Here is a 10,962-nt window from a genome sequence, read left to right on the forward strand (position 1 = left end):
GAAATATAACTGCCTGTTTCTGTAGGCATAATATCTAATAATAGATAATGCTAACATGAATTTTAATTTTACTGCTCTGAACTTTGGTAGACATGAGACCTAAAAATGATCCATCAGGTGATCAAGGACAACATTGACAGTGATAAGTCATCAGTAGACATCCTTGATGTTAGGTAGCATTTCACCTCTGTGGCCTTTCTCCCTAAAAACCCATAATCCCAGTCTATTCAGAAAGAAAGTATCAGATTTTTTTTTTTTTTTTTTTTTTTCAGCACTGGGATTGAACACAGGGCCTTCAGGACTACGTAAAGTTCTACCTTGGAGCTACATTCCCAAACCCAGACAAATTTCAGTAGAGTGTCATTCTACAAAATATTTGACCAGTACTACTCGAAGGGTCAAGGTACTTAAAAACAAGGGAAGTCTGAGAAACTATAATAGCTAAGAGGAACCTAAGGAGAAATGACAAGTAAATGTACTGTGGGATTCTGGATGGGACCCTGGGAAAGAAAGACATATTAGATAAAAACTGAGGAAATCTAAATGAAATATGTAACTTAGTTAATAATAATGGTTCAGTTCATTTATTGTAACAAATGTGCCACTATAATGTAAGATGTTAAAACAGGGGAAACCACATATGGGGTCTGTTGGTGTTGAGTATTATTATCTCAATTTTTGTAAATCTAAAACTATTCTGAAAAATAAAGTCCATTTTTTAAACTTTTATTTACTTTTTTCATTAACATTTCTGACAGTGATAAACTTTAAAAAAAATTATACACATAGGGTAATAATGTCTGTCTCAATCTACCATCCTTCCCATTCCCACCTGCCCCACCCCTTGCTTCATTCCCCTCTATATGATCCAAAGTTCCTTCATTCTTCCCTACCCACTCCCCACTATGGATCAGCATCCACTTATCTGAGAAAATATTCAGCCTTTGGTTTTTTGGGATCGATTTATTTCACTTAGCATGATATTCTCCAGTTCCATTCATTTACCTGCAAATGCCATAATTTCATCCTTCTTTAGGTCTGAGTAATAGTCCATTATGTATATGTATCACATTTTCTTTAACCATTCTTCTGTTGAAGGGCATCTCGGTTGGTTTCATAGTTTTGCTATCATAAATTGAGCTGCTATAAATATTGATGTGGCTACATCACTAAAGTATTTTAAGTCCTTTGGGTATAAACTGTAGGATAGCTGGATCAAGTGGTGGTTCCATTCCAAGTTTTCTTAAGAATCTCAGTACTGCTTTCGGCAGTGTTGTACCAATCTGCAGTCCCAGCAACAATGTATGAGTGTACCTTTTCCCCCACATTCTCACCAGCACTTATTATTGCTTGTATTTTTGATCATTGCCATTCTGACTGGAGTGAGATGAAATCTTAGAGCAGTTTTGATTTGTGTTTCTCTAATTACAAGAGATGATGAACATTTTTTCATGTTTGTGAGATGGGCTGACAGATCTGACTCCATGAGAATGTTCTAGGCCAGACTCTAAGGGAAATAACTAAACAGACTCCATTTTGCTCTGAGACTCCATGTTATGTAGGAAATAAGCTTCTCCCATGGGAACACCCTGCCTCTGTACCCATCATCAGTTACTTAGTGTGAAATGTTTAACAATACAGAATGACAATTCCTATGTAAAGAAAAATTGCTCTCTTTTGATTCCTATTGCTCTTAAACAATGTACCATGTGAACAGTGATTGTGTGGATGTTAGTAACCATTCTTTAGTTTGTACCTGGGTAAGGGTCATTTTGACCCACTTCCCCCTCTGTTGATGATCTCATGATGTTAGTTTGTAATTTCGAATCATAGCAACAGACACTTATGATTGATGTGATTTTTGGTATAAGAACCCCTACAACCCTATGGTCAGGGCTGTTCTCCCAATAGCCATTTTGGGGGGCATTGTGTGAGATAGTCAGTCAGCCGGCTTATAAAGACTCTCAGATTTGGACATCTCAGTGATCAGTCTGTTCTTAAGTTGCACCCCATAACATTTGTTGATTGATTGTATTTCTTCTGTGAAATATCTGTTCAGTTCCTTAGCCCATTTATTGATTGGGTTATTTGGTTTTTTGGTGTTAAGTTTTTTGAGTTCTAATAAAGTTCATTTTGGAAAAGAAAAGTACCCCTGAAGAACAGCATCCTGGGGAAGGGACTGAATTTTCAACATATAGAATGGAGACAATAGGTTATCCATTTGGAACAAACAAAATTGGACCCACACCTCACGCCATTTACAGAAATCAATTCCAGGTGGATAACAGCACAAATGCAAAAATGAAACAATAATGCCTTTAGAAGATAATATGATGAATATCTTCATGACTGCATAATAGGGATGTTCTTAGATAAGGCAGAAAAAATTCCACTCATCACAAAGGTAAGTTAGATAAATCTGATTACATGAAAACTAAAGAGGTTGTGTTCATCCAGTGTTTTATTCAGCTTTTTTTTTTTTTTTTTTTTTCTGCTGTGACTAAAAGACCCTACCAGAACAATTTTAGGGGAAGAAAATTTATTTAAGGGCCCACGGTTTCAGAGGTCTCAAACCATAAACAGCAAACTCCATTCCTAGGGGCTTGAGGTGAGGAAGGAAATTATAGCATAAAAGTGTGGCAGAGAGAAGTAGTTCACATGGTGATCAGAAAGCAGAGAGAGGTCTCCACTTGCCAGATACAAATATATACCCCAAACCACACCCCAACTCCCACCTCCTCCAGCCACATCCTACCACTTCAATGACCACTCAGTTAATCCCTATCAGGGGATTAAATCACTGACTGGGTTAAGACTCTCACAACCCAATCATTTCTCCTCTGAACCTTCTTGCATTGTCTCACATATGTACTTTTGTGGGACACCTCCCACCTAAAACATAAAATGCAGACACTATTAAAGGAACGAAATGGCAAGGAGTCAAGTGTTAAAATTAATAAAACCAACACTAGGATCATATACTAACAGTTCCAAAGGAAGAAAAAGATCTAATAGAAAAATGGACCATAGACATGAACAGGAAATTCAAATGGCCAGTACACATAGGAAAAGATGTTAAACTTCTTAGTGATCAGGAGAATGTAAATTACATCTGAGACGAGTTACCTTTACACAGGTACCAGATTGACAAAAATTTTACAGTCTAACACTTTCAAGAGTTGGGAAGGACCTAAAATAATGGGAACACTTGAACATGGCTGGATTTGGGGGTAAAATCAAGGATGATTATCTGTATTTGTACAAACTTGGATTTATTAAAGAAAACTGTCACACATTGGATTTCTAGGGAAACAGATCATGAGATGCTGAGCTTTGGGGATAAGGAGTTTATGGAAGAATACTCAAATTAAGAACACCTCTGAGGGAACAGGGGAAAAGAGATTTTGAAGAAAGAGGAGTTGAAAAGCAATACCATTGCAATGCTATTCCAACAGTAAACCCATGGGGAATTCTGAAGCTGAGAAAGACTTTCAAAAATATCCCAAATCAGGCAAAAGTAGGTCTTTGAAACCAGTCATTGGATGTGAATTACCCACGGGCATAGCATCTTTTTTTTTTTTTTTTTTTCATTTGTTTATTTCCACAAACCCAGAGTGCTGGGGACTCGAACCCACGTCTCCAGCATGAGAGGCAGGCACCGTACCAGATGGGCTATATGGTTGGCACTTGGGCAGAGCATCTTTAGGCAATTCCTGAAGAGGGATGCAGCTGTGAGTTGTCAATAGCAACCCTCCCAGCAACAGCAACAACAGCAAAGTGCCTTGATCCTGCAGGTGCACCAGAATTTTCTTCATCTGCTGATTAGTTTTGCTTGCTTCATGTTGTCAGTTCATTCATGCGTAAACATCTGCATGATTCCAGATGTCTTTTCTTCAGAGAAATTCATAAGAAGAAGGTTAGTGGGATGAACTATGGCCCCGGCCATTGCAGCTGGTCCTGTCTTCTTCTAACTATTTTTGATTCCTTTTCCCTCAACTAGCACCTCTTCTGGTCTAGGTAGCTTGTATGATGAACGAGTCTAAACCCATTTTTATGAGCAGTTGTCAACTTGGCCTTTCTATTAACCATCAAAATCTGACAGGAATGTCCCAACAGGCACCACAAGTCACTAAGTTGTCAATGTTCCTCCTGCTCTAAAGAACTATGAGCAAAGGAGATAAGGTACCTGTGTTCCCCATTCACTCACTATACAATGATGAGACAGGGACAGAAATTTTGGGATAGACTAAACAGGGGAATATTAGCAGTCACCGGTTCATAGTAATTTTGAAAACCAACAGGGCACAAGTTGCCAGTCCTTGATTATAGTGCAGTCCTCAGCTCTGGGAATATTTCCAAGCCTTTGGACTCTGCCCTCTAAGTCATTCTTCCCTTTTCCATAGTAAATAGTCCCACTCTGAAGCTATTCAGTTTTCTTGTACTGTAGGAGTCTGAGGGCCCAGAAACCCTTTTTCAGTATGAATTATCTCTTAATCTTTCAGTCCAAGTGGATTCAGTTCCTTTAAAAATATTGTGCATTTCTTTTGTATCGAATTATAATCAACTCCATTTAGTAAAAGCCATACTTGCACTCTTTTTTTTTTCTCAAACAGGCATGCTGTTCTCAAACAGAAGCTGCTGTGGGACAATGTCCTTATGATTCTTAGAAGACCTATTATTTAGTCAAGAGGGTGGATGAGGCACGCCCTTTGGATTCTTAGAAGTCCTTTTGTTTAGCTGAAAGGCTCTATGACACATCACTTAAAATCTTCCTGAGGTTTCCACAAAGTGTCTTACAGTTCCACCCTTGGCCTGAAATTTATGCTGGCGTTTGTTTATGCTGAGGAGTGTTTTATCTTCAGTGTCATGGGTTGGATTCTTTCCCACTGGGTTCATTTCTTACCTGGAGAGGTTTTTGTTATCCAGATACTGGAAACTAGAAACAGCTTCCCAGTAAATCCTGGTAGCTTTACATTTCCTCTAAATTCCACTTGAAAACTACACTTTTTTTTTCTTATTTTCCTCCTCAAGTACTTTTTCACAGGCAGCTAAACACACAACAAAAACAGATGGCACTTTGAACAGCCTTCCTATAAATAGCCTTGCCAGAGTTCCTTAGATAGCTTTTCTATTTCCCACTCTATTGCAGGTGACAGTTTCACCACCATCTTCTGTATGGGTTGACACCATACTATCAATGCAAACAAAACTCAAGGTCCTTCTCCTTCAACCTTCAATAGCAATTTCATCACTGTTTTTCAAGACTTCATGAATGGTCTCTTTAAGAATCTCCATCATCAGCTGACCTGTTGATCCCAAAGTTAAGGTTATAGGTTTTTGCTTCTTGAGGTGGATACTCTTTTCAGATACCAAGTTCTGTTTTTAGCTATTTATTGTTGCATAAGAAAGCACTATAAAACTCAGTGGCTTAAAACAATAACATTTTATTATGTTTCTTGGTTCCATGCATTGGGTGGGGCTCAAATAATAATGCCTTTATTGATGTAGTACTTAGGGACTCTCATGTGGATTGCACTGAGATGAGGCTGGGACTTAGACCTATCTGGCACCTCAGTGCCCTTCCAGGTTGCTTCTTCATCCATAGGAGATCTCATCCTGCAGGGCCTCTCCACAGGGCTTCTTTCTCTAGCAGGGTAGTCTGATCTTTAAATGGCAGCTTGGGGCCTTAAGAAGGAAGAGGTAGAAAATGCTTAACCTTCTTAATACTTGGGCACAGAAGTCCCCAAATCTTATTCCTCTGCATTCTATTTGTCAAAGTAGTCAGAGACTGTATCCAGATTCTAAAGAAGGGGACATAAGCCCCACCTGATGAAGGGAACAGAGATACATGAAGGCATTATTAGTCCATTAAGTTCCAGGTTTTCAATTCTGTGAATACTTCATTGAAATTTACACAGGTGCATTAAAACAAGTTGGAAATTATAATCTAAAGCTTATATATTATTATGTTAATTAATATTATTATAATTATTATAGAATTATATTCTTATTCTTATTATATAATTAAATTGTGTGTTATATACTATATTTAAGTTTTTACAAGTGTTTCATATCTGGGATGATAGGACAAAATGGGTTAAGGTAGTTGCAGAATTATTTGGATTTTCTTTAAAGACTCACCCGCCAAGCATTCATTCATCCCTGCCATGAATTCTTTCTTGACGTATTCTCTCCTTGGGCTGTTTCTGTCCCATACAGAGTGCACCACCTGAAACTCCACCCATTGGAAGGCTTTGGCCTCGCTGCTACCTTTCAGGGTTGCTCCCTAGTGGGGCAGTAGTGCACTTGCACTACTATAGACTGACACATCAGGACTATATTCGGTCCTTTTCCTCCTTTGTTACCTGGTTAGAGAGATATCCATTCCCCAATTTGACCATAGATGTTGGTGTGAAAGAGGTACTAAGGCAACTGAGGAAAGGAGGACTTGGGTCACCTACTTATTTATTATCTCCTCTGACCCTGCTCTGCCTGATTCTGAATATTTCACCTCTATCTTACAATGGATAACTCTGTGGGTCTGACAGAACCCAGTTCATGATGGTCAGTTCTGGTCTCATTAGCACTTGATCACCTACGGTCAGGCACTCTTATGGGGACCAGTAACATGTTTAGAGAGGATCTGTATTGTGGCTCTGTGTTTTAGGATTGCTGTTAACTCTATGAGGCATCTTTTCCTGCCAAAGCTTCATCTAATACCACAGAGGATGATAAGTTGTGTGGTGCAAGTTGCAGGACTGCTTGCCTCTCAGCTGACTTACTGCAATGCCCTTTCCTGCTCTGGGGCCCAAGCAAAACTGGCAACCGTTCGTGTCACCTGTTAAACAGGTTGAAGCAGTATTCCTGAAACTTGAAGAATGCTTAGTGAGCATTTTGCTATTTTCTTAGAGGTGGGATGTGTTAAACACAAACAGTGTGCCAGTTACTTTAGGAAGGGGTGTTCCAGTCAGAAGGATTCTTCATACCTTCCAGGATATGGGAATCTGAATCTCTGAGGGATTTGTCTCCCACCTCTGGAATGCATGTATCCTACCAAGTTCTCTGGTGTACTTGGACTTCCAACTTACTGGTCTGTCTGACATTAGTAGATGACTCTGTGATATTCTGAAGAATATGCAGACGGCCCAGTTCCAATCAGACAAGGTTATCAAGAGGGATGGGAGAATTAACACAGCCCTGGAGCTAGACTAGAAATGTCTGTCCCACCTGAATACAAACTGCTTCTGACCTTCCTTCCTGGTAGGGTGGCCTATGTGGCCATCTTGAGATGGAGACTGTGTCAATTGCAGGTACAACTGGGCTCACTTGACAGAAATTGTGGCAGTCCACCGTCATTCTCCAGGGTCCATCTGGTTTTTGAAAAGGTCAGGCTAAACGGAGATACAGTGAGGACACTCAACTGTATTCTTGGGGTCTTCAAGGGTGGCAGTCGTTTCTGCCATTCCTCTTGCAATGTGATGTTGCTTCTTACTTCCCTGCTAGCTGGGGCAGGGAAAGGTACTTTTGAAGCCTTCTTCCACGCTAGGATAGTGTGAAGCAGTCCTTCACGCTAGGATAGCTCATGCTCCACATGGCAAAGAGCCAATGTGGGGATTTCTGCCAACTACCAAGTATATCCATTCCAATTATACACTTATGCACTCAGCACTGCTGTGACCCATAAGGCCAGGACTCCAGTTACTAGTTGGCTTGTGAAGGTGCTGGCCCTACTGATGGAGTGGGGTGTGATGCCGGGAGTCATTCAAATTCTATGTCCAACAGTCCTTGAAATGTCTGGAATTCCTCTTTCCCTAGTGTTCTCAAGTAAATGGTTCTATATCCTTTTTGGGGAAGGACTGAGGGGCTCTTTGTCTTATATACTTGCTGTGGGTGACAGGATTCTTCTTCCTGGGACTAAGTCTATCCTTCTGTCAGTGGGTTCCCAGCCTGAGTAGTAGCTTACATCCAGAATCTAGGCAGAGTATGATAATTTTTTTTTTATTGGAGTAACTGGTTTCCGTCTCCTGGAGATCCACTGTTGATTTCTTTGGATTGTGTAATTTGAAAAATGCACTTATTGACCGCTGTGACTACAGTGTTCTATTAACCATCTCCACATCTCTATGGTTCAGATCCCTATCTGTTCAATCTAATCTTACAGCTATCTTAGTAATTGCCCACAATCTGCCCTGTATTGCTGCAGGCTCTATCATCCCCGCAGATTATAACAGGAAACCCTGTTGTTTAACAGCATCCCCAATGTCAGCCAGTCCCATAGGATGCCCACACTGACCTTCACAGGGATATTGGTGCCCCTCACCTGGTGCTTCTCTATTACTTCATTAAACAGAGTGTCCTCTGGGCCTATCTTCAGGATATCATTGGTGGGTGGGTTTTTTGGCCTAATGCAGTATAATAGTCCTCCCTTATCTGGGGTTTTGATTGCAAAAATTTTGGTTACCCTCAGTCAACTGTGTTCTAAAAAAAATATTAAATGGAAAGTTCCAGAAATAAACAATTCATAAGTTTGAAAACACATGCAGTTCTGAGCATTGTGATGAAATCTCCCGCCATTCCACCCGCCTCCTTCCCAGGCTGTGAGTCATGCTTTTGTCCAACATATCCATGCTTATATGCTACCTGCCTGTGAGTCACTTAGAAGCCCTCTCATAGAGCAGATTGGTGGTTCTGGTATCTCTGTGCTTATGTTCTAGTAACCCTTGTTTTCATTTACACTCTCCAAAGCACAAAGGCAGCGACACTGGTAATTTGGAGATGCCAAAGAGTAGTTGTGAAGCGCTTCAAGCGAAAACCTGAAAGTTCTTAGTAAAGAAAGAAAAAAAATTGTATAATGAGGTTGCTAAGATACAAACCTTCTAGCCATGAAATCGTGAAGAAGGAAAAAGAAATTCATGTTTGTTATTGCACCTCAAACTGCCAAAACTGTGGTCATAGTACAGGAGACATGCTTCATGAAGAAAAGACATTAAATTTGTGCATGCACGTATAAGATTGGGCACCATCCTCTACTTCATCCTCTGGGGCCTTGGAATGAATCCTCTGAGAATAAGGGGAGATGACTGTATTTCCACTCACTTACTGGATTTTCCTGAGCCTTTCAATCCTTTGTTCTGTCTGCCATGGAAGTTCTGCCATTCCCTCTCCCTGAGGTAGCCGTTCTCTATAAGGTTTTCTAGGATCTTGTAGTGTGCTGGCTCTGCCTTCCTCTGCACGGTCATGGTTAGATGCTGTCTCAGAGCATAGTCCTCCATACTGATCAACTCTCCTTCATTAGATTTATCTTCTACCCTCCTTGATCCAACAGTCTCAGCATCAGTCCCAAATACAGATGGCCCAACTTAACAACGGCTTAACTTAGGATTTTTTGACTTGATGCTGGTGGAAAGACCATTCTCATTCAGTAGAAACATACTTCCAGGTTGGATCTTTTCCCAGGCTGATATGTGGTACACACTCTCAAGACACTGGGCAGTAGCATTGAGACACACTTCCATTCAGCCGTGAAATCATGAGGGAAATGACCAATTCCCTACAGCATGTTGTGTTGCTAAGCTATGATGTTTGGTATGTTAGATGTATTAAGTGCATTTCCATTTAGGATATTTTCATTTTAGGATGGATTTATTGGGACATGACCCCAGCTTAGGTCAAGGAGCATCTGAATACTCTCTTGGTTTCTGTTGGCACATATCAGCTGGATCCTGTGGCTCCTTTGGGAGTCTAATTATCTCTCAGTTGACTGGGTTATGACTTAATCCTACTTTGTCTCACATCCAGGAGAGGAGATGGGGATGGGTCTGAAGCGAATGACGAGGGTCTTTTAAGGCAAAACACTCTGTATCATCTTCAAGCAAGGAAAGAGTGCTGGCCCTTGATAGGATGAAGGGGGTCACTTCCATACACCCAGAGTCTGGAGAGAACATGGGAGTTCAAGATGTCTCCATCCCATGCCTTAGAGTTGACTCCTTTCCAAGAAGTCCTATTTTGGAGTAGTAGATTGGTTTGCCAGAGGGTGATCCAACCCCCAAATCTCATTTTAAAGCTGTGTTCCTAGGAACATTCTCACCACCAGTTGCTGCAGGAATGGAGACTGAGATTTGCATGTAGGAACTGATTGAGGAGGGCTCTCAGAAACAACTCCTTTGAGAAAACAGGGGAAATAATTGAGCAAAGTGAACAGTTGAACTGCATTTGCAGTTGCAATAACAGTCCCAGCTGATTACATGAGAGCATCAGGGATGACATAGCCCTTTAGAGATGCACCAAATCAAGGCACTAGGGTTAGGTCTCTGAAGCTCTGCAGTGACCAGTCATTGATGTGGGCTATTCTTGGAGAAAGGGCAGACACTTATGGGAGGCCCTGCCTTTGGCTAAGGACAATTCAGTTGTGAGCCATCAGCAATCAATAATAGCCATTGCAGCCAGCAATAACCTTGACCTAAAGGGGTCCTGATGAGGGAACATTGTGCCCACTGCACATCTCCTAGGGTCCCTCACCATGCCTTATTCTGTCCTGTTATATTTATTATTTCTTCCTGGCTTTCTGAAGTCATTGCTGTTTTTGTTCTTTTCACCTTTTTTTAAGTTACATGTTTGGTTTATATATTTTAATTTTTTTTTAAATAGTGAATCATTTAGATGTATACTTAAATAACCCAGATTTCTTTTTGGTACTGGGGATTGAACCGAGGGGTGCTTAACCACTGAACAACATTCCCAGCCCTTTTTAAAATATTTTATTTAGAGACAGGGCTTGCTAAGTCGCATAGTGTCTCGCTAAATTGCTGAGACTGTCTTTGAACTTTCAACCCTCTTTCCTCAGTCCCCTGAGCTTTTGGAATTACAGGCATGGGCCTCTGTGCAGCAAATAACCAAGATTTTGATATATAGAGCTTCCCTTTTCATTATATTCTAAATGGTCTGCAATTATCTGGGTTTTTT

The sequence above is a fragment of the Sciurus carolinensis genome, chromosome 12 (assembly GCF_902686445.1).
Source record: "Sciurus carolinensis chromosome 12, mSciCar1.2, whole genome shotgun sequence".
Classification (NCBI taxonomy): Eukaryota; Metazoa; Chordata; class Mammalia; order Rodentia; family Sciuridae; genus Sciurus; species Sciurus carolinensis.